We start from the raw sequence: 23,338 nt of genomic DNA on the forward strand, positions 1-23,338 counted from the left end.
GATTTTCCACCAAATTCTCGAGAAAATTCTGCTTGGCAAATGTTTTGTCAAAATAGTTTGAACGTTTTCAGAAAGGAAATTATGCAGGAACTGATACAATTGTATGACTGTAAAGAAGCTTTTAAAGAATAAAGTATAAAGCCATTTTAGTAGTCCAATTATATCACTAAATTTTTACTATTGCAGAGACAGAAGCTTTAAAAATAAGGAATAATTTAAAATGGTAGTAAAAAGCACACAATCAGTAAATATCTAGATTGGAAAACTGATATTTTTTACTATGAAGAATCATTAAATGGAAGTGAAGGATTAAGGGCATTGTCTGAGATTTCAGGACCTCAGATACATAAGTTGGTTCCAAGTGCTGAATACCTAAGCACTTTCACTGAAAAAAAAATTAAACAAGAGTTTAACTTTATGTTTTCTGAAGGCCATGTTCATAATCTCTTCTCATATGTGGTATTTACCATATTGCTTTGCAAGGAATCTATCAAACATGGGGAACTGACTTCAGAGTCTTGCACCTGGTAGGGAAGCCGATTTTTAATTACATTGTGCAAAAACATTAGTGATAAAATCCCCTTCTAAATACAAACAGAAAACTAAATCATAATGTAGGAAGCCATAAGGATTGGAATGCAGAGAGAGACTGAAAGAGAGAATGCAAATGACCTCATGACACTTACACAGTCTAATTTCTGAGGAAAATTCTACTTCAATTTATGGTGATGTAAAGAAGGCTCAGAAAACAGCTTGTTTACTCCTTGTTTCAAATACTCCCAGAAAAATGGATTATAGTTTTTTTAATCCCTCCTGCTATAGGATTTTATAATTAATAGCCCAGACACATTTGTCGCCATTCTTATTCGTGGATATTTCTGAAGGTTTCAACAAGCTCTATTTTGTTCCAGTTTAAATTCCTCTAAATTCTTCCAAGCTCCATTGTGTAATAACTCTCTGCATAAATTAAACTTGTGTTAGACCTCTGTTCTGGGTCCTTACCATATCTGTATTGAGGAGAATTTTTCCAAAGCACAAACAGGAATCATTTCAAGCAATTTGAATTTTCTGGCCACTGTCTGTCTATCCAATCTGAGGAGCTGTTGTATCTTACATTTCCTTGTTACTGACCAAAGTATTTCTGAAATTCCAAGTTAGCACTGCAACATTCCAAGTACTGTAAGAGGCTAAACCCTGGTTTTCCAATGGGAGAAGTAGGGGTTGTTGCTGCTCCACATGCAATAAAAATAAATTCCCTGGACTAAAAAGGTAAAGTCTAGATTGTCAGATAACAAAAGATGAAAAATAAAGGACTTCTTTTTCTCACATAGTTTAGGAAACAAAGGCTGAGAAAGAAAAAATGTTTTGCCCAAGATTGCCAAAACTAGGCAAAACAAGGACAAAAATTGAGTCCAGATTTCTTCAGACTCATTATGGATCCTGTATCACACGATCATTTTGGTCAGTAAATGAATGGCAATCACAGCCTGACCAGCAGCCTACTGAATTCCACATGAAGAGCTCTTGCTATTTCCAAAGGGATTTTGATTTTGAGTCCATTGGGTTACTCCATGCATATAGGCAAAAGAAACCTGAAGCTAGAATAAAGCTGAGGACATGCCACAGCAGACTAGATTTCTTCTTTTTTAAGGCATCTCTAATTCATTGGCCATGAATAATACAATATTCACGGAGGCCCATCTGGTGTTCAGATTTGTGTATAAGTGCTTTGCATTGTTGGTCTGATAATTCCACCTAAAACTGGTAAAGTGATATACAGGACCTTGAAAACAGTAGTGGGATAAAAAGAAATAGAAAATTAAATAAAGGAAAAAAATAAGCTTGCTTTAGTCTGTAAGGAACAAAATTGATGCCTTTTAACCTTACACATAAGTTCTGCATCATTGCTTTTTAAAATCAGCTGAAAATCATTTAAAATCAAATTGATTTTGGCTTTTACATTCAGATGCACTTCAGCTTCTCACTTACTGCCCTATACAAATAATGTCTTCAGCCAACCTGTGTTTAAAGTGGGTTGAAAATCAGTTTCTATGTTCACATGTTTATTGGAATTTTCTCATTTCCATTCCACTCAGAGCCAATCACAATCAGTTTAACTTGCTGGGGAATATGTCAAGAGACTGATTTAATGGGTGTTTTAGCAAAGAAATGATTCTTAATACAGTGGAATATTTTTTTGCTTATAACACATTGTCTATTTTGTGTCAATAAATGGAAAGATGGATAATCAGAACTGTTCATATTTATTCTGAAGAGTTTTCTTCTCCATCATGTGTAGAGTCATAATCAATCATGAAAGAACTGTAAAATCACATGAAAATATTTCCTAGTTTACATCTGCTCCTTTCTACTAACAAAATCTGGAGTATCTGTAGCCTTCCATGTATGGACAGGCAGGGCAGGCTTCTGAAATGGACACTCTCCTGTTCACCTGCTGCCATCCAACTGTGGATCATTTGGATTGGATAACTGCTATCTGAACTGACATTTAGTCATCCAGTCTGAGAGCAAGTATGCTGAAATGATGCAACATAACATGCTATCAAGGCTGTAATAGGACATAGAACACCTGCCATTGACTTGGACAGAAAGGATAAAATGCTCTGAATGGCTTTGTTTTCAACATTCTCTTCCCCATACTCCTCACATGTCCATTTTTACTTAATTTGTCACTGATGCTTTAAGGAGAGAGAAATAGCATGGTTGGAGAACAAGAAAATGTGAAGCAGATGCCCAAGTTCTATTACTGACTCTGTTGGTGACTGGATAAGCTGTTTATATAATTGTATCAAGTTCATTGATTTAGATGGCTTAGTTTTAGGTTTCCAAACTGAGAAGATGCATACTGCCTGCTTTCCACTGTGAGTCAGTACTTCAACACTCATCATCTTCAAAATAAGAGTTAGACCGAGTCTGCAATTAAGGTGGTAAATATGCCTCAAGCTCTGCATCTAAAAACTCAACACTTACAATTAAATGATATCAGGAAAATACTGACTGTAAGCTCACACTAATTCAATTAAGTTGCTTCTAAATGAGAAATTAAAAATGCATCACAAAGAGAGATATTGTGGGTTTAACCAATTGCTTTAAGGGTCTCTGCAAATCTCAAATAAGATGTAAAAAATCCATGTGCAAATATTACACTGCAGAGATGATGAATGGGAATGGAGTGGGAGGTTATATAACCTGATAATATCAAGGATCTGAAAGAGCTTAAACTATTTAACTATTCAGCAGTGAAAAGAAGTCAAGAAGGATCACTGCAGACAAGGACTGGAAATACAATATAGGAGCTGACTTGTGCAGCCTGACATTCTGCTTCAAAGAGTATTAGTTCTAGAGAGTGGTTACAAAACTATAAGTCTTTAAAAACAAGTCTGATTTAATAAATATTTACTAAATTTTATAAGAATTGTGTGGCATCAAGCTATAAATATTAAATTGTATTGTATATGTTAAAAGAATGATGTTTTTTCAAATAATCAATTTAAGATTATAAGATTTTTTGGGTTAAACATAAAAAATAATAATAAAAAATCCCTGAAAGTCAAACAAAAATAGTGATGGTTAAATTCCAAAAGAACAATCCACTCAGAGCTCCTTTCATGTGCCAAAAACTATTATTTATATTGTTTATGCACTTTCATCATGACAGCCCTAACACTGAGCAGAGCAGATAGAGTCTAACAGTTACCACATTAGAGAAAAAAAGCTCTCAAAAGGTAAATAAAGTGAAGTGAGGTTATATTTTTGGATCCTGATAGATGTAAGGTCATTCTGATATTCTGCTTATATCAATTATTTTATATTGTTTAATGAATTTCTGTACTCTCTGTACAAAATAAAGATTGGCTCAATGACTAGAGCCTGCACTTAAAGGAACCACCCTATTAAAACTGGTTTTGTTTGTGCCTGGAGAATCAGAACAATTCCAGACAGTTTGTTTCATATTTTACTTGAAAGCTCCTGTTCCATTAGTATGACATAGTTTCTGAGACAAAGCTTAACCACAGTGTCTTTCCCCTTTAAAAGGTAATGACACCATCTAAGCAAAAATAACAGTGGGGGGAAAAAAGACCCCCATTATAGCAAACTGTGGTATTAATGAAATTCTGTTTGTATTAAAATTTTCTTTCAACCCTGGTCTTCCTGTTCAGGGGGATAGTGTCAACCTGTCAAACTTTTAATCAAGAGCAGTTCATTGATGCTTCCATTATGTCAAAATGCCTCACCTAGGTGACTTCAAGGGGAGACAGCAGGTCTGACTTTCTCAACATCCAAGGCTATGAATTTTTCATTTCTCACCCCTCAACTTTTAATTTCTGGTATATGTATGTGGATAGACACAATGTCTTTTTTTATTGTATCAAATCCATAAATAGTCTACATTTCAATCAAGTTGTAAAGTCAGGAGATTAAAGAAAGGTAAATATATGAAAGAATAATTTCTTAATTTTTAGGTTGGTAAAAAGGGGCTAGTTAGACAACCGATATCTATGCATTCACAAAAATCTTCTAAATGACAGCTACTTCAGCCAAAATTTCACCACGCAGCATCATGATTCACAATCTAGAATCTCCCTACAAATTATTTCACTGAAGTGTTGCATTTCCAGATGTGCTGATAATAATGATATAATTCAGCCTACTAAAGAATCCTTACTTTATTGCATAGAAGTCAAATTTGGGGCCAGATTGTGACCTCCTGCAGTAGCTGCTATCCATCAGCAAGACTGAAATGTACAAAAAGTCAGTTTAATGAAGTATCTGAACCTCGTGTTCTGTTTGCAGAATGCTTGATTTGGAATACAAAAATAAAAGCCCCCACATGACAGCTTTACAATGCCTTCCTCTGCAGCTTATCACTTACTAACCTGCTACAAGTGAAGTTATAAGGGAACTGTGACTAGGAAAGGCTTTCTCCCCAGTTCCAGGGAACCAAAATTATTTCATAAGGGTGTTAAGAAGGCGACTGAGAACAGCCTTAAAACAGGTCTGATTTCCATCTCAGTATCAGCACAATACATTGTTGACCCCATGTGATAGGCAGGAAGTTTTTCATATGGTGTGCTACAGACAGAAGGCAAGTCCCAAGGAAATGTACAGTCCTCCCAGGATCTCAATTTAGTCCTGCAAAAGTTTGATTGAATTTCTGTAATAGAGCTTCTGATTCGACAGTTTCTACCATACTCACAAACAAAGTCATCTTTTTACATTTACTGTAACATACCTTATTTAGCAATTAGATGTACAGTGAGATGAGTTTTGACTGAAAATAGTTTGTTGCTTAATGGTCAGGAAATGAAGTCAGGGAGAATTATGGCAACCTGAATGTATGGTTAAAGGAGCTTCCAGATCTTTGGTTTATAAATAAGTTGCAAAGGCATATTAATGGGAAGTATACTACATAATCCATCCAAACTATTTACTTTTTGCTCTTCTGCCAAAGGAAAGATTCTCATCCAAATAGTTTGGTGGGTCTTGCTGTGTTTTTTAAATATATCATGTATAATTCAAAGACAACTATATGAGTCACTTATAAAGCCAAACAATGAGACCAGAATTCTCAAAATGTGAAATGACCAGCTAATTACAAGACTGGTTTAAATTATGTTCCTAGGTATTACTTGTTCTTTCCAAAATGGGCTGGATATCTGTACTATTAATTCAGCCCCAAAGACCAATTTCATTCTTGCAAACATATTGTACATTTAAAAATGTAGCAAGGTTTAAATCATTCAAACTTATTGTTTTAACTTCCAGCATTTCATTATTTTACTTAATGGTTTGCACATTATTTCATACAAGTACAATATAATTTTATTGCATGATGTAAAAAAAAAAAAATCCCAAACAAAAAAACCCCCAAAACCAATATCCCATTTGCTTCCAAAAGAGATGAGAAGTGATGGGGCAGAAGACCTAAAATACAGTGATGTTTTTCCTACAGACAGTAATAGCTGAAGGTTGTTCAACATATGCTTAATTGGGAAGATAAATACTCAGAGCATTTGTAAGGGACATACTAATATATTCTGAATTTGTCTGCACCTCAAGATTGCATTGGCAGAAATATAAAGAAACTGAGCCAGCCCAACATTTCTCTCAATGTTCTCAACTGGAACACTGAGAGCTTTGGCTGGGCCAAGAGAAGGCACTAATTTAGGCCCTGTGGCTTCTGCACTGGAGAAGGTTTTGTAGCTGGGGATAACAACTTTGAGAGACACATCTTGGGGGTAAAATACTAAATGTGCTGGGTGGTCCCTCAAAACATAGAGGAGCTGAAGGTGCAGCCTGCAGTCTCAGACACAGCTTCCCTCTTTCCCTGGGGAGCCTCAGGTGGCAGTGCCTGGGGATCAAGAAGTACATCAGAGTGGCTAATGACATGATCTCTAGGGGTCCAAGTGCCACTGGTTGGAGGGATGGCAACAAAGGTCCCAAAACAAGTGGAAAGCATTCTGATACATTGCCCCTACAAAGTGCACATATTTGCCTTTAGCATTAGGAGATCTATGAAGACTTCTAAAATTTCAATTATATATTTCAAACTGTTCTTTCATGTGCAATACATAGATTGCTTTTTTTGCCAAAACTGTTTTACCAAATATTTCCACAAAGCATGTCTAGTGAAGCATTGTATCTGCAAAGATGGTTAAGGATAGGTGCTTCCCAAGTGCCCTCAATTGCTCCTGTTCTACTTGCCTTGACCTGTTGCATCATGTTATGAGATATCAAACTGCCATCATGTTCCATTTTAGAGTTGATTACGCTTCATTGGTGGGCAAAGTTGCTGCTTGCTGAGGGTTTGTGAGGTTTGATTAATTAGTGCTTATGAAGTGCTTTGAAATTCTTGCATGAATGATGTTACAGAAACACTGAATATTGCTGCTGTTATACAGGCAGGTACATGATTAAAGATTTGATTTTGCAAGGTGTGGCTAGGCCTTACCTTCTCTTTGGGAAAGTATTCTAGTTTCCTCTGAATTCCCTCTGGCAAGCTAGTACAGTCTTCCAACCAAACCAAACCAAAACACTTCAATCGTCCTAGGGTAGGGAAAAATAATAAAAAAAAAGATTAGATTAAGGATATTTCTGAAAACTCACTGCCTGTCTAGGATATTGCATCTCTAGGTGGTCTGATAAACTTCAAGGGCACCTTGATGATTAAATTTATTCTCAGACTGACTGCATTTTCTTCAACATATTTTTAATCAACTTGAGCTCTTTTAATCGCTTTCTCCTCTAGGTATTTTACATGGACACCTGACTGTCTGTAAAGTATCTTCCTTAAGCATCCTCATCTGTGATAGCCTCTCCTTGGCTGAAGAGACCTACCTGTCCCCCTCTCCCATCTCTCCTGCCCAAAGGGAGCTGTTACACGTTGTATCCCTTTCCATAATTTCTGTCTCTGAACAGCTCCCATCTGCTCTGGGAAATGCAGCACCCCACAGGTGATTCATTCTCAGCCAAGGCAGGAAGCTGTAGGGCTCAGCCCACAGCCAGCCTTAAGCGACACAAGCTGAAGATAATTATTGCACAGACATACCTGTTCAAAGATGTGTCCAACTTGCTCACTGCTGCCATGCTTGGCTGTGGCCATGACCACACTGCTGTGGCCCTTCAGGAACGTGCTGCTTCCCAAAGCAAAGGCCAGGATTCCTGTCCAATGCACAGGTGCCCAGTGCCATTTGAGAAGGCTGTAAGGCATCCAGGATATCTGCACAGGAATAGCAGAGATGACGCAGGACCTAAAGCAGACTGACACTCCACCATGGTAGTAAATGGATGCCAGGCAGACATCTGCAATAGCTGAAACAACACCAAATGCCAACAAGGAAGCCACCAGCTTTTCTCTGCACTGTCCAACTTCCCTGTTTTCTACTATTATTTAGGCACTCAGAAAGTTTGGCCATACTGATCCTCTGTGAAGATTACACAATTCACATACTTTTGTTCTTGCTTACATTAGCCTAACAAACTATGATCACCTGTGCTATCTTCAACTCAAGTCACAGCATGGTTTCTGGAATTTCGTTTTTCCTGCTTGTTCTATTCATTTCACATCCTGCACCCAGTACTATTTTTTGTTACTTTTCATAATAACCTAATGGCTAATTTTGTATGCACCTTTCTGCATTCAGTAACCTCTGGGATTTCAGTGCTTTGTGCTTGCTTAGTGCTTGCCTAAGAATTTTAAAGAAAAAAATATTGATTGGTTTTGCCTCAGGCTTTAGTAGACAAACTTACCTAGACTGGAAGGCCAAAGTCTGAGTACGTCTCTATTTAAACCATCGGAGCATTTAGCATTTAAGAGGTTCAAAATAACTAGGCCAAACACCCTTATCTATCTAACACTGCCAGTTTCCTGGCTGCTGCCAAGGCTGATGCCATAGTCCTATCCTGTTGCACTTTTTCAGAAACATAAATCTTATGAAGAAGTATTTCAAGATACCACATTCTTCAAATGCTTAAATGAAGAGTATCAGGAGCCTCTCACTCAGTCCCAGCCAGTGAGTTATTCCGCAGTCAAAAATCTGTACCTTCAGTTTTCTGATCATTGTTCTTGTCTGTGCACCTTTCAAAAGTTATTATTATATGGGTATTATTAGTGGTTATTAATCTACTGTCCCATAAAGTTTTTTTCATTAGAAATTAACAAGTTTGTTCTGACCTTTTCCTAGGTCTGAATTCCATGAGGTATTTCTTGTCAATCACTGTATTCTTTGCACAGCTCGCACTGTTCCATGTATGCTTTCAACTGGGTATTCATGCCTGGCCTGCAGATACATTTCCTGGCTCATCTCAGGCATGTCTCTATCCCCAGGTGTGAAATATGTATCCACTGCATGATGTCAGCTCTAAATCTCCTGGGATTACTGTTCAGCTCCATTTAAAACAAAATCCATGCAGTTCTTCATTCATTTCCTGGGGGTGGGCACAACAGTCTGTGGCACTTACTGCTTTCTCTTGGCTGACGATGGATTGCACATCGTTTTCCTGCCTGTCACACACCTTGCTGTTTTGTAAGACTGCTTTGAATGAAAGTATTTGAAGGAACAGAGTCAGTAGCAGATTTTCACCTCATTGTTTCCCCTTTCTGGATACACTAGAACTCCATCAGTAAACAGTGCAGTCTGCATCTTTACATCCTGAGCTGTTTCTGCTCCCCTTTCTCAGGCATCCCCACACTGGTGCTTTAGGTGCATATTTCAATATTCTTCTCTCAATGCCTTTGCTTTCTAATACTTGATTCCATGTCAGTCATTTTCAGTAGTCAAGAGAAGTCCAGTGGGATAGATCCATAGTTAAGCTCACTCTCAGTCTGCCTTCATTCACCCTAATGTCTTGTCTCCAGCACCCACTGAGAAAAGTTATCACAGATAAATATCATACACTTTTTTTGCCTATTATTTTACATTTCTTTCCTGGAATAAAGATGCCCTAAGTTACAACATTGGCAACTAGAGGCACAGTATCCAGTTAACATCAAATATCTTTGAATTGGAACTGACACTGATAATCATATATGATCATCAATGCCTGCTAGAAGGTGTGGCAAAGGTTGTCAGGCAGCTGAATAGCTCTTCCTCTTCAGCATGCAAGATATTGACTCCCTGATTTCCTTCTTAATTCCTTAATCACCTACCCCATCATGACAAGATATATCCCCACAGAAAATAATCCATGTAAAAAAGACACAGATGGGAGTGGACAGAATGAAAGGGTACACCTGGCCCAAGCCAGGTAATTACTCCTACTTTGCCAATTAAAATCACATTGCCGTTTTTTCTGGTTTAACAGTAAGCATCTATTTTACATTCAGCTCTTTGTTTCAGAGCAGATGTGTTCATTCTTACTTTTTAAACTATGTCACCTTTCCCTCAACATGGGCTTAGGTTAATAAACTGTACATCAAGCAGTGCTTAAAAGCTGGCTTTGCAGGATGATAACTGATGAGGGAATTGCTTTTAATTACTGTACAAGTGAGTAGATAAAAATCACAGTCCTAATAATCAACTCCAGAAACTGACAGCAGCAAAGTCTCACATTTCAAATGTGGATTATTTTTTCTTTCAGCATTCAGCTACAGAAGGCAAATGTTAGTGGTTGGATCATCTTCTGTAAGCAAGCCAAAGTTATGTGTAACATTTTTGGATGCTAATAGGACACAGTTCTGGCAGAACAGAAATAAGGGTAACATTAAAGATTAGAGCAAGCTTGGAAGGGAAGAAAAGTGCTTTTTTCAATTCAGGCTTTGAGAAGAACAATAATCTCACCTACATCTGCTGCTAGAACTTGGAAAGTCCAAGGACAGAAAAAGCAAACAACTTGCTTGCACAGCTATCAAAGAGGAGAGAGAGCATGAGGCTTCCCAGATTGCCTTCAAAACCGGCAGCATTTGGCCCATTACCATCCACACCAGGCTAATGTATTTTTAATAGTTCACCTCCTAAAGAGATACTGTATGCCATGAGATGCAAATTAGGCAGCCAAAATTGTGCGAGTTTCTGCTATGAGAAATTTCTGGGGAGAATGAAATAAATGAAAGTAGGATTACAAACTGGGTTTGGTGCTCTGGTGAAAGGAGAAAAATGTGCTCATAAAGCCCAATAAAACTTTCTTTTTCTGGTTTATTAGGTGTTTGCAAAACATCTCAGTTGCAAAGTACAACATGTTCTTTTCTGAAGACTCATCTACAGCATGGAGGCTCTGATAAATCAGCTGCTTTCTTTTTCAGCCAACTACACAGTGTATGGGAAGCTGAGGTTATTATTATGGCTTTGTTAAAACACTAGATGTTGCCTGAAAGCTGCCATGTGAACTCCATTTTGAATGTATTTCAATGCAGGTTTTTACAATAGGAAAAACAAACACTTAGGAGCTCAGGAAACCAGGATCTAAAATACTGTAGACATGGATTTGTTTATTTTTTGATTTCCTGCAATAGATGAGCCTGTCAGAATATCTCCTTCATGTAAATATTTAAGATGTACAACAAACTACAAAAGATCTACAACAAAACATATCTGATTTAAAAAAAAAAAAAAAAAAAAGGAGAAGAATTAAAGGGGAAAGGAAAGGAGGATAAAGAGTTTCTTTAAAAAAAACAAGAAACCAAACATGGATATGGGTCTCTTTGGATCTATCAAGTGTATTCTTGATGAAAAGGAAAATATTCTGATTGTAAAGGTGTTGCATCCAGTGAATGGCCCTTAATTCCTTGAAACCACATGTTCTATAGATTTTAAGTTACCATATTTCTTTCTGAATTCTTTTTTTGTTTGTTTGTTTTAATAGGGCAATAATATTTGTTCTCAAATTCCACATGAGAAACTGAAAATCCAGGATTTGAGAACTAGAGAAGTTCAGAATAGTAGTCATCTGGAAGTCTCCTCTTTTCATGTCGGTAAAGTATAATGTTACTTCACGCCATTTGGCTGCAAATGTAAATTACACCTTTTTTCAGTTGTTAGAACAGGATAAAAAACCACATAATTCTAATGAGTCATAAATGTTTCACCATTTTTTTTCTTCATTTAATTCATATGGTGCCAACACCTGTGAAAACAATCAGCATCATAGCTGTGTGCTCTACTTAAATTTGCTTTAGGGTATGCTTGAGTAAAAGCTTTTATATCTCATTTCTCTACATTATTAACAACATGATGCCTTGAATCATTCTATAATTTAAGTATGCTCATTTCATTCTCAGCCATTTTATTAGGACTAGAAAAGATGCTCAAAGACTATGACAGTCTTAAAACAGACATTACCCATTCCTGATTCTTACTGTAACAAAATATCTATAACAAGATCTTCACTTTATTTTTTTATGTGCTTTGGCAGTTTTGCACCTTGAATTGTGAATTTAAACTGTTAGTACAAGAGCCATAGTACAAAGCTTTCTCCCAAAAGGCTTTGCAGCCATTGCTCGTAGGTGAGTTCTTTTCATGAGAGTGACATCTGCTCTGATCTGAATTTTAAGATTGTCAAAGGAGAGCACATCCTGTTCAGCAGTAGGAAAGAGCAGCGCTTGGAAGCATAGTTCTGGAATCACTAGATGGTGCCAGAGAGAAATGTGCAATGGCAACTGCTGTTCTGTTTCAGTTGCCACTGGGAAATGGGGTGGGTAATCTTGGGGGGAAATTTATAAACACACTTCATTGTCTGAAGAAATAACATAGCAACCGAAGATTAAAGAGAGGATCCTAAATCCTACTTGTCTTTCAGTGGACATCAGACCTTTGACCACCTTGGGAACCCTTGGTAATTCCACCTGGCATCTACATAGCCCTAAGTGACTTCAAATTGAACTGTCTGCAAACTTTACCTACAGTTTTATAACACAAGTGAAGGGGGTATTGAGCTCTCCCTGTATTTCAATGGAATTATGGCTCAAAATTCCTTTGTAAAATTCCCCATCTGAACCCAAGCAACATAATAAATATATATCAATGAACACAGGGAATAGAATTTGGAAGGTGTAAAGAGACCATGATATTTCCCAAAGAGATCCTTTCCCAAAATGTACATTCCAGTGTTAAACAGTATATTACAAGTAACCATCCAGGGCCAATTCATGATGAGAAAGCAGGCCAGAACTGAAAAATATTTCAAGCAAAATGTTTGCAGTTTTGATTCACTCTCTTGTAATAACTCCCTTGTAATAACTCCCTTGTAATCCAGAGGTGGATACATACTCCAAGTAGCTTAAACCAGGTAACTCAAATCCTGAGAGCAAAGCAGGCTCCAGCAGGGTCTTGGGTAAGGACTCAGACTGTCACAGCTCAGAGACTGAAGTCAACCCAAGCCAGTCAATTGAAAGCTTCTGAACTCCAGCCTTCTCTCTAATGAACCTTGGTATCACCTGCATTCGTGAGGAGTGTGAGGGCTGAACTGACCACTCCCTTCCATGCCTACAGAATTTCAAAACTGACTTTGAGGTAGTTAAAACTAAGCAGTCTGCTAGCCATTTCAAATAACTTTTCTAATGAAGTTATTCCAGTAACCTGCACACTTCTGCATAGTCCTTGGTTTCTTCATGGATAAAAATCTGTGCTTGTGATTACTCACCAGTGCCTTTAGTTGCAGTTTGCACAAAAGGTAAAAATTAGCACTACTCAGAGGATGAGCCTTTTTTTTTTTCTTTTTTTCCTTTAGGACTTCTTCTTAAGAGGTCTTCCACACATGGTATTTTGGGGAAGTGGGGGAAACATGAAAACCAATCCTACTCCCAAAACACTTGCATATCTATTAGTTTACAACAGCATGCACCAGACCCAGCAACATTCAGTGCCAGATGGGTGCACACAGCAACATGACTAGATGAGACTAAATCTCAGGCAAACCTTTCTCTCAATATTTCAATGCTCTCCATTTACTGGGACAAAATATCAACTGCTTCTTCCAATTTCACCTTTTTCTAACTTTCTTCCTTTTGGTCTGCTAGATTTCACTTTGAAAGCCTAAATGAAAATCCCTGTGATTTAGACAGAAACTGTCTTCACCTTTATAGGAAAGAGGTTGCCCTTGCAGAATCCATTCAAAAGGCCACTCAGCGCAGCAGGACTGTGCTTGCTTTACCTTGTTCAGTTCTCAGTAGTTTACTCAGCTGAAGGCCTGTTTGATTTGAATTTCTGCTAAGAAGTTTAGCAAATATTAAAGAAATATATTTTAAACTTTCACTGAAATAATCTCCATATCCTTGAAGATATTTAAACTTCCTGGCCAATACAGTACCCATGAGATGCAGCATTTTCCATAATGCAATACATGCATTCTTAACTTTTAAATGGAACAAGAAGGAAATATTTATACTGGCTGTACCTTAATTTAATTTAATTAATTAAGCTAGGAAGGAAGTCCTGAAGCGAAGAGCAGACAAGTATGAGCTTTACTTTTCTTTCTAAATAAAACTGATCTGTTATTGAAATGCTCAGCTGAAAATCAGATGTTTTACTTAGGGGACTACTCATTTGCCTGGCTGTAAGCTGCAAATCTTTCATATTTTCAGTTCTTCCACTATGAAGGCAGCTTCTATGGTAGGAATTTTAGGAGGACAGTCTTGAAATGCTATTAATAAGAACTTAGTGTGTACTTCATATTTGATGTAGGTGCACTCTGCCTCCTAATGGAAGTCGCATGTGTTTTTCCCCCAAGTATGCACCGGTAAGTAATGACCCATCATCAGGCAGTAACTGATGACAATTGATCATATGGCCATCTACAGCAGCAAGAAATTAGAGTAATCTCTCAAGAGAATAATCAGAGAACAATTTTCCAGGGTCATTACTAGCAAAGAAGCTTGCTGAAGAAGAAAACAGTCTCAGTCTTCAGTCTGGATTTTCTTTTCTCCTATGGATTTCATTTTATATACAAGGTTTACATTTAGTTTTAGAAAATTTTACGAGGCAGACTGAAATGTTAAGGGGATTAAGGAATGGGAGACAGTCTTTCACCTCCAAATCTTCAGTTCAAATCCATCTAAGGTTAGTAATGAAGAAGAAGTATTTACCATTGCTGTTCACTGTCTGTGCAAAATGGATTGGTGGTTCTGGCTCAGTTCCCAGCAATAAAACTGCATGCCACAACTGGCAACTCCGTTGCCATTCTCAGCAGACAGCGCCAAGAATTAAATGAAGCATAGGAAGCAAAGTTACCTCTCCCCCACTACAGGCCAGGGTGGAGGCACATTGGCAGGAGAAGCCTTCTCTGCTGCCGCCGGAGCAGGCTGTGCCACAGTCGAGCACAAAGACATCAGTTCAGTGCTGATAGTGCGACAAACTATCACTTCTGCGGGAAATTAATTTACTCGTTTTCTTAAAATAATAAAAAATAATTAGGTGCCATCTAGTGTGGGACAGGTTAGTGACAGACTAGGCCATGTTGTTCATTATGCTAAAGTATAGATTAACCTGCAATTATAAAGAGATTGAAACTTGATGTAAATGCAATGGATTCTCACTACACAAGGTTTGTCTTGCCTGTGACAATACCCTAGAACAGAAAAAAAAATAAAAAATAAATTGAGACTATTTTTCTCAGAAGTCACATGAAAGATCATTTCTCAGTCCAGGAGACTTTGACTCATTAACACCAAAAGCCACTAGACCAGGAAGTTTGTATTTCCTTAAACTGTAAACTTAGAGTAACTCCACTGAAATAAATGGAGCCAATCACCCACACAGAGCAGCATGAAAGGAAGCAGAGCACACCCCAATCTTTACCTGGCCAATACTGGAAAGAAAAAGTGACTAGCACAAACTAAATATTGCCACCACACTTCCATGCCGAGGGCATCAGCACCATCAATAGGAAAGACACTGAACATCCTTGCACATGAGCACAGCAGGAAAAGAATCCAGCCTAGGCTTTAAGCCTTGGAGTGATTTTACCATTGAACAGTGCTGATTGAAAAATGCATGAATTTTATTCTAAAAATAGCAAGATGGGTCAAGAGAATAATGATCTCAGTCTACACAGCTAGATGAATTCATGGTGATGCCCTCTTTTATATTTCATAGGATATTCACTATGGACCCTACATTTTCCATGGCTTTGAACACTTTATTTATCCATATTTTATTACCAGTGTAAACCAAATTATCACAGCATCTTCATGCTAAAAGTGATTGATAGATTTCGCTACTTGCTTGTCAAGATGCTCATGTTCACTGTATTCAGCTATCACACCAGCCCAGAGACTGATGACTGTTCTGGCCTATTAATAAAAGTCTATTACAGTGCATTGATGCTACTTCTCTCAAACAATATTAATGCAAGCTCTGTGGCAAGAGGCACATTTTTAACTTGCTACAATAGAGTGAGGTCTATTTCATTACAATTACTAACTCTTTCATTACTAACTCTTTTACATCTTACGCAGACTGTCCATTCTTAGACATAAAGAACAATCACAAATTGTTTTCCCTTTTTATTTTCCTGTTGTTTTAAAAATGTATTGTTCACCAGCCCATTTTTATAAAAGCAATTAGTGAGTTTTCAGTACCTGTACTTCCAACTGCTGAAATTGATACAATATGAAGTGCAGACAATTTTATGAAACACTGAGTAGCTACCTTTCAAAAATAAAAGAATCACAGATTGACAAATCAGACACTGAAGGACTCAAGACCAATCATTGATTGTGAAGCTCTTATGTTAGAGCTCAACTGGCAACCGGCAATGAATTAAATATATTTCTGCAAATAATATGTGATAGAAAAGTAAAATAATAAAAAACCCCACCAACCTTGAACATGCTCAAAGTGGTTAAGGAAATATGCTGTCAATTATTTTTTTTCTTGTTGTCAAGCAGGACATTCTGTCTTCTTAGAAATGCTCCTCTAGGATGAACTTGTTGCCTTCTGTCATTCAAGTTTTGGTTTGATATGATATTCAAACTGAAATGTCTTGATCCTGCTAAAGAAGCTAAATTGTTAACAGCTAAGATACTCCCAATACTTCTAGATATGGGGACAAAACAGGCTGCAAATGAGAAAAATGGCAAATGGGTAAAGGACACTGACCTCTAATACCTTGACTTAACTTCTTTTTAAGCAGAACTTGAATAAGCCTCTAATTCTATAGCTTCCATAGTCACTTCACAGTATTTTTAAAAGAAAAACCTGAACAATAAAACTCTGTCCAACAAAATGCTTATAAATGGTTTAGCTTTAAGCATGGCATCATTACCTATTAGTTTTCTTCAATGAAGATACTTACCTTGCAGCCGTTAAGCACATGCTGAATTGTTTCACTGTGAGTCAATAGCCTTATAAAAACCTACAAGGTTTTAGTATGAAATGACATCAATTCTTTCATTTATAATATGTATAATTTTCCAGAAAATCTAGGTTCAGCAATCATAACCTGAATTAGCATGCCTAGATACTCAGCCTGCACAAACTGTTGGTGCTCCACTCATTTTAAGTAACCCATTGAAAATACAGCCTCAGGACCCCAAATAGTGCGAGCAGACCTAATGGCTCTCAAAGGCTGAAGACTTGGAGCTCACTCAGAGATCTTGTGCTGGATTTAGTGATAATGGCTTAAGAGGCTACCTCTCCCAGCTGTCTGCAGCAGTCCCCCACCAGAAGCTGAAACAGAGCCATCAGAAAGCGATATGGTCCAGCCTTCACCCATAGAGCTCTGAGCCAGCACATTAATTTTAACTGCCAATGGTCTGCAAACTGTAACAATTGATAAACTGGCACTTGCTTACATCTGCTGCCTCCACTAGTAAGGTGGAAGTCTGTGGCAAAGTGGCAGGGTAGACAATAAGGGCAGTAACCCCTTCCTCCACCCCAGCAAAATTAATAGCACTTGTTTGCCAGAGCCCTAATCTGCTCAGAGTGGAACAGTATGTTGAAAGAAGCAACTCCATTTAACTTCGTTTGGGGGGAATGAAGAGCAAGGATTTTCTACATTTCATGAGGCAGTGAATGGCAAAGAATTAGTGTATATACAGTACCCCTTGTAATTTTAATTCACATTGCCCCCTCTCAGTGAATAAATCTTGTTAAACCTTATCCTCTTGGAGACCATCTGGATGAAAACTATTCAGGAAACGTCACCATTGGTACAAGAACTTAAATCTCACCATAAATCTCAACATGTCAAAGCCAAGCATGCATGCCTTAAAGAAACTCTGCAGCTGTGACTCACTGAGAGTTGCAGACATGTGTGTGCAAATGGTGCCTCCCAAGAAACACACTGCTTCGTTTCAGTAACTCTTAAAAACAAATGAAAGCAAACTCGGGAATTTTCTCATTTTCAGATAGCTTTACCCTATTTTTAGTATAAAAGAAACAAAATGGTTTAATAAAAGCTAAATAAAATTTACTACCCTATTATAACTGTATTGGTTCAAATGATCTCCACCCTTGTCCTTATCTTGCTGTGATTACTTCTCCCTCTCTTCCAAAGTACATGTGCTAATGTGGCAACCTATGCTGAAAATCGGAAATCATGATTACTTTGCTCTGTAATCTGATTGCCTGTATAGTTAGACACCTGCCTTCCTGGCAAATTTCTTTATGGTAACAGGGTAGGAGCAGGTTGGCCTTTTAAGTGCCAGATACAGCGAAACAGCTTCAATCTAAGCTCAGTGAGAGCACTACTGTTATCCAACAGCTCATATTCTCCTCTTTCCACCCCAAACCTAGTATAATTGTTTTTACAGAAAAGGATTTTGTGTTTCACTGACTTCAAAATACGGTGAAACATACTGCAAAATTTACAAGACAATCCATCCAGTGAGTGAGAAAATAGAAAAGTAACTAAGAGAATTAATCTAGGCTCAATGCTTTGACAAAAAAATTTTAAAAAAATGGAGGGCATAAATGCAGGCTTCTTGAAAGGTTCTGCAAATTTGCTTCATTTTCCTAATTAGCATATAGGCAGAAAAAACCACCCTGAAATATTGGAAAAGAATTGAAATTATTGACTTCCGGTAATTAAAAAAAACTATTTCTGAAAAAGAAGATTCATAAAGAGCTTGTTCAGAATCATTTTTCAAGTCAGGAAAAAAACTTATTTAACATAAGTAAGTCCTAAACAGCACATTTTCTTTTTATTTAAATTAAATATTTAACTTGACTGAAACTGAAATTTTTTTCAGTTTTCTATCTTATGAAAAATTTGCCCTTTGGATCTGCAAGTCAACTTAAAGACCAGCTACTTTTACTCTGTGAAAGTAACTTTGGAGCATAGGAATAGGCTGATTAGATGTGCTAGGCGAATACAAGCTTCATCAGCCAAAGCAAATAAAATATTTCTGATGCATATCAATATACTACAATTGACGAGCCCAGCTTTCTCCAAAATTTGTGCGGGTTTCCTGATGAGTAATCAAAATGGTGGACTCAGTGATCTTAAAGGTATTTTCCAACCTAAATGGTTCTATGATTCTACAATTACTGGACTTTAATTCAAATACAAATGATCCAGGTTTATTTTTCAAGGTAGTCCAGTTCTGTGCAGCTGCATATCACCATGTAAAGCATCTCAGCTACCATCAAAACAGCAGACATGACCTGCTAATGCAGGCTCTTGCTTGACTATTAAAATAACCAAGCAAAAAAAAAAGAGGAGCTCAGTTAGCTTTAGAGGTAATAGGTGCTAGAAAGCCATGCAGAGACTGCCCTGGTGGTTCCCTGTAAAGTAACCATCCTTTCTCCACAAGTGCAGAGATACTCAGTAAGAATTATCAGCCTCCCACTGGAAAAGCAGTGCTGTCTGGGCCTCAGTAAATGGGCTTCAGCATACAGCTGTCTAAGAACTGTAGAATTTGTATCCCTCATAAAGGAAACGCTGCTCAGGATGCAAGATGCTTGGAAATGCCATGTTGACACGCAAGGTGTATTGTTTCTTCTTTTTAAAGCTGTATCCCATGCTGGCCTCTAATTCCTCCCACATGAATTTCTAGACCAAACTGGGGAACTAAATGAGGAAGGGGTACTCATTTTTTCTCTGTCTGTTTAGCCAATGGATGAAGACACGTGGGTGGAATTAGCCTCTGGAGGTGCATGTCACTTTCCAGCATCAATGGGGGATCCTTGGGTGACTAGGTAATAACTTAGGTGCCATAGTTCCGTGCTTGAAGTCATGTGGCTCTAATCCAGGAGCAACTGTGCTTCTCCTGTCCTAAATTCATGCATGCTGTTGCTACACATTGCAAAACAAAGAGCAAAGAGTAGTAGTTTTCATGGAAGTGATAACAGCTAGTATAAAAGTTAGTGCTTTGGATCTAAACCTAGAATACTATTATTATTACAGGAATCCAGCCTGTTTCATATGTCCTTTCATTTCACTCTTTCAACTATGCAGTGCTGCGTAACTGAACATACTGTGTAAGATTATTTCCACTTTTCATGGAAGCTTCACCACAGCTAGCCACTACTGGAAGCAGGACAGCAAATTTTCAAGGCCAACTTGCTGCTCTGGTACAGTAAATCAGTTGTTCCTACAGCAAGTAGCATACAGATTTTTTATTTTCAATGCATAATACAAGGAAAGGATGACTCAAGCTGAGTTTCACAGGTGAAGTTCAGATGAGTTCAGATCTATTCAAGCCCTCTCAATGTTTCCATATGCTTGACTCAAGTCCAAACATTTAATCGTCAGCTCCAAACAAAAACTTCCAATGAAGAAGCAGAGCAGGGAATCGTGAACTCTGCTTTCCAGCACTAAGGACTTGAGCACTTTTTTTTTTTATAATCTGTCATTTGTACTTTTTCATACTAAAGGTGACAGTCTAATTCACATATGACCAACACCCATAAATCATGCTGGGGGGAGGAAATATTCATAAATCCATATCAAACAGAACCCAAATTATGACAAATGACATGGCAGTCATAAAATTGCACAAGCACAACTCACCAAGTCATTAATTTCATGGCCGTGGAAAATAAACAGACACATTTTTTTCGCAGCCCTAATAAATTTTAAAAAACTCAAAGAATGGTCCATCTGCTTCGAATAATTTTTAATTTCCTATTCTGTCTCGTTCCCATTAGCTATTCCACTGAGATATTTGCTAAATTCTTTCATTTGCCTCCTCCCATCTGTATTCAATTACTCTATTCCCAAATAGAGTTAGTTTTTCTTTCTCCTAAGTGCAGTACAAAATATCCCCACCTGTACCTTAAAGCAAATGTTATGTGTGTTTTATTATCTGTTAGACTCTATGAGTCATTCTAACTCGATTGCCTGTGCTGAAAGACTTGGAGGGCAATCTGATTTTGATGTTTTCTGGCTTTGGTGAAAAACACCTGCCTGATTCTCATAGCTAATCTATTAACTTGGTAAATGCCTCAACAGATGTTCTAGAATCAGCTAGGGATCAGGGTCTGTCCTCGTGACAGCGTCCGCTTGTAAGCTTGAAATATTTAAATGTTCAGAGATCAGAGGCCAATGATGTGTTTTGGGTACAAGCTTTCACTAAATCATATTTTTTCAGTCACTCCCTGGAGTGCATTCCACATACAATAAGTGGCTGGAGCGTTCTGACTGAGCAGGCCAACAATACAGGCCTCCTTGAACTTTGAAGGGACATGAATTTCAAGGCAGCATTGGCTTCTTTTATTGAAAAATGGAACGAATTTTAGACTGTACCGAAGCTGTTCCTTTTTAAGCTACATTTTCTTTTTTTCCAGTTCCTTTTATTTCTTCCTAATGAAACCCATTAAGAAAGTATAAGGCTTGGCTTTGAGGCCTCCCTTTCCAAGGATAACCTAAGGTCTCCAAGGAATCTGTTCTAAGCCATCATTCTCTGTGCGGGTCAGCACTGCTCTGTATGATTCACTTACTGTGTGCCTGATCCCCCAATTTTTAACACTGATTTTAATCCAGGGTTGCTCCACTGACTCTAAGCCATTCTACTCTGTAAGAGCCCCTGAGGCTCACAGACTGGCTGTGCTCACCAGAGCAGAGAAATCCCCTGAGAAGGCCCTAGTCCTCCCATAGGAAGGGTGGGATAGATGCATGACATCAGTGTAAAGCCCACATGAAGGGACTCCCATTTTGAAGGTTAAGGTACTTTTCTGTCCATCTAGCACCACCAGAAAAACACAAATGAGAAAAAAAGGCTCACAACACAGAAAACCCCACAACCACTCCTGGCCCCATTCCACTATAAGAAATTGCCTTTTGAAAATCAAAGCTGGACCAGAGAGCCTGAAAACGTTTATTACTTTTATGAGCTTTTATATTACCTTGATACTTGTAAGAAAAGCTCAAGATTGTGATAAAATGTCCAAATGTTTCAAACTGAAATGGCTGCAAGCTCCCCTGCAAAATTTTTTTCAATGAGATCACAATAAAAGCGGAACAAATAGAAAACAGGAGACCTTCCTCTGACCTTCACTCATCACTTGACTGGACATTTCACTTACCCTTTGTTTACCTCCACTTCTTGATCTGCTAAATGGGTGTCATTAATGCAAACTTATTTTGTTTTTTTAAAGCTTAATTAGTTAATGTTTGTAAAGTGTTTTGAGATCAATAGAGCAGTGTTACCAACATATTCAAAATTTCATCTCTGGTGCTATTTGGTCTTGGAGGCTTGACAAAAAAGATTTCACTCTTCCACATCTTCAGCAATGCTCGGAAGCAGCTCTGATGTTAGAACTCTCATATGAGTGATCAGCAGATGGAGTTGGAGTTAAAAGGGCAAGACTGATTCTTACTCTTATTGCTGTTACACATGCTGCTTTCTAGAAAACAGAAAATATGAAGGGAGGGCTGATATCAAATACTTAATCATTTAAGAGAAGACACTTAAAGTACAGTGAATTGCTTATGTGTATTCTGAAATTACTGCATTTTTCAAAAGTACCCTTCTGGGAAAGCCATCAGGTTGGCATCCAAGCCTCACAAGAGCTGGAGAAAGGTTCAAAATGTGAGATGAAGGAGAAGAAAGAAGAAAGGTTCACTGGAAGCAGTGTTTCCTACTGAGGATATAGGGCAAAAAGCTTCATGAAGGAGGAAAAATATTTTCTGTCTGTAATCAAATGTGAAAGAATTTGTCATTCTCAACTTACCTTCTAGAAATAGCTTCTTCGCTCAGTTTTCACACTGTACTCTGCTAAAATCAAATGTAATCCTCTCCTGTTACTGAGAGATTAAAAAAATTGAACTGGTTAGTAGAAAGATACAGTAACAAACTTTGGTTTTAAAGTATAATTAAAGTGCTTTTTTATTATTATTATAAATTAGGCTGATATCATAGAAACACAGAATATGCTGAGTTGGAAGGGACCTATCAGGATCATTGAGTCCAGCTCCTGGCCCTGCACAGGACACCCCAAGAGTCACACCAGAATCTGAGAGCATTGTCCAAACACTCTTTGATTTCTGTCTGTCTTGGTGCTGTGACCACTGTCCTGGGGAGCTCTTCCAGTGTCCAACCACCCTCTGGTGAAGAGCCTTTTACTAATACCCAACCTAAATCTCTCCTGCCTCAGCTTCAAACTATTTCCTCAAATCCTGTCACTGCTCTCCAGAGTGAAGAAATCAGTGCCTGCCCCTCCTCTTCCCCTCCTGAGGAAGCTGTAGCTGCACTGAGATCTCCCCTCAGTCTCCTCTTGGCCAGGCTGAACTGACCTGGCCTGAGATACTTCTCTTACAGCTTCACCTCCAGACACTTCAGCATTCTTGTGGCCCTCCTTTGGGTCTTAATAATAGGGTTTTTATACTGGACTTTATATATATATATATATATATATATATATCCCTATATACATATATATATCCATATATACCCATATATATATATATACACCCATATATATCCCTATACACCCATATA

At 37.9% G+C, this 23,338-nt stretch overlaps 1 long non-coding RNA gene across 6 annotated transcripts in view; it reads right to left on the minus strand.

The window, feature by feature from the left end:
- The window catches only part of LOC107206516, a 112,783-nt gene that overhangs the window by 87,634 nt on the left and 1,811 nt on the right, over nt 1–23,338 (minus strand). For all 6 annotated transcript variants that reach the window (XR_004498155.1, XR_004498157.1, XR_004498154.1 and 3 more), the window contains exons 2-5: nt 22,572–22,644; nt 16,277–22,244; nt 7,571–7,741; nt 6,974–7,068 (exon numbers count right to left, since the gene is read on the minus strand). This is a non-coding gene — a long non-coding RNA (uncharacterized LOC107206516). The remainder of the gene's footprint in view (nt 1–6,973; nt 7,069–7,570; nt 7,742–16,276; nt 22,245–22,571; nt 22,645–23,338) is intronic.

The sequence above is a fragment of the Parus major genome, chromosome 6 (assembly GCF_001522545.3).
Source record: "Parus major isolate Abel chromosome 6, Parus_major1.1, whole genome shotgun sequence".
NCBI classification, from domain to species: Eukaryota; Metazoa; Chordata; class Aves; order Passeriformes; family Paridae; genus Parus; species Parus major.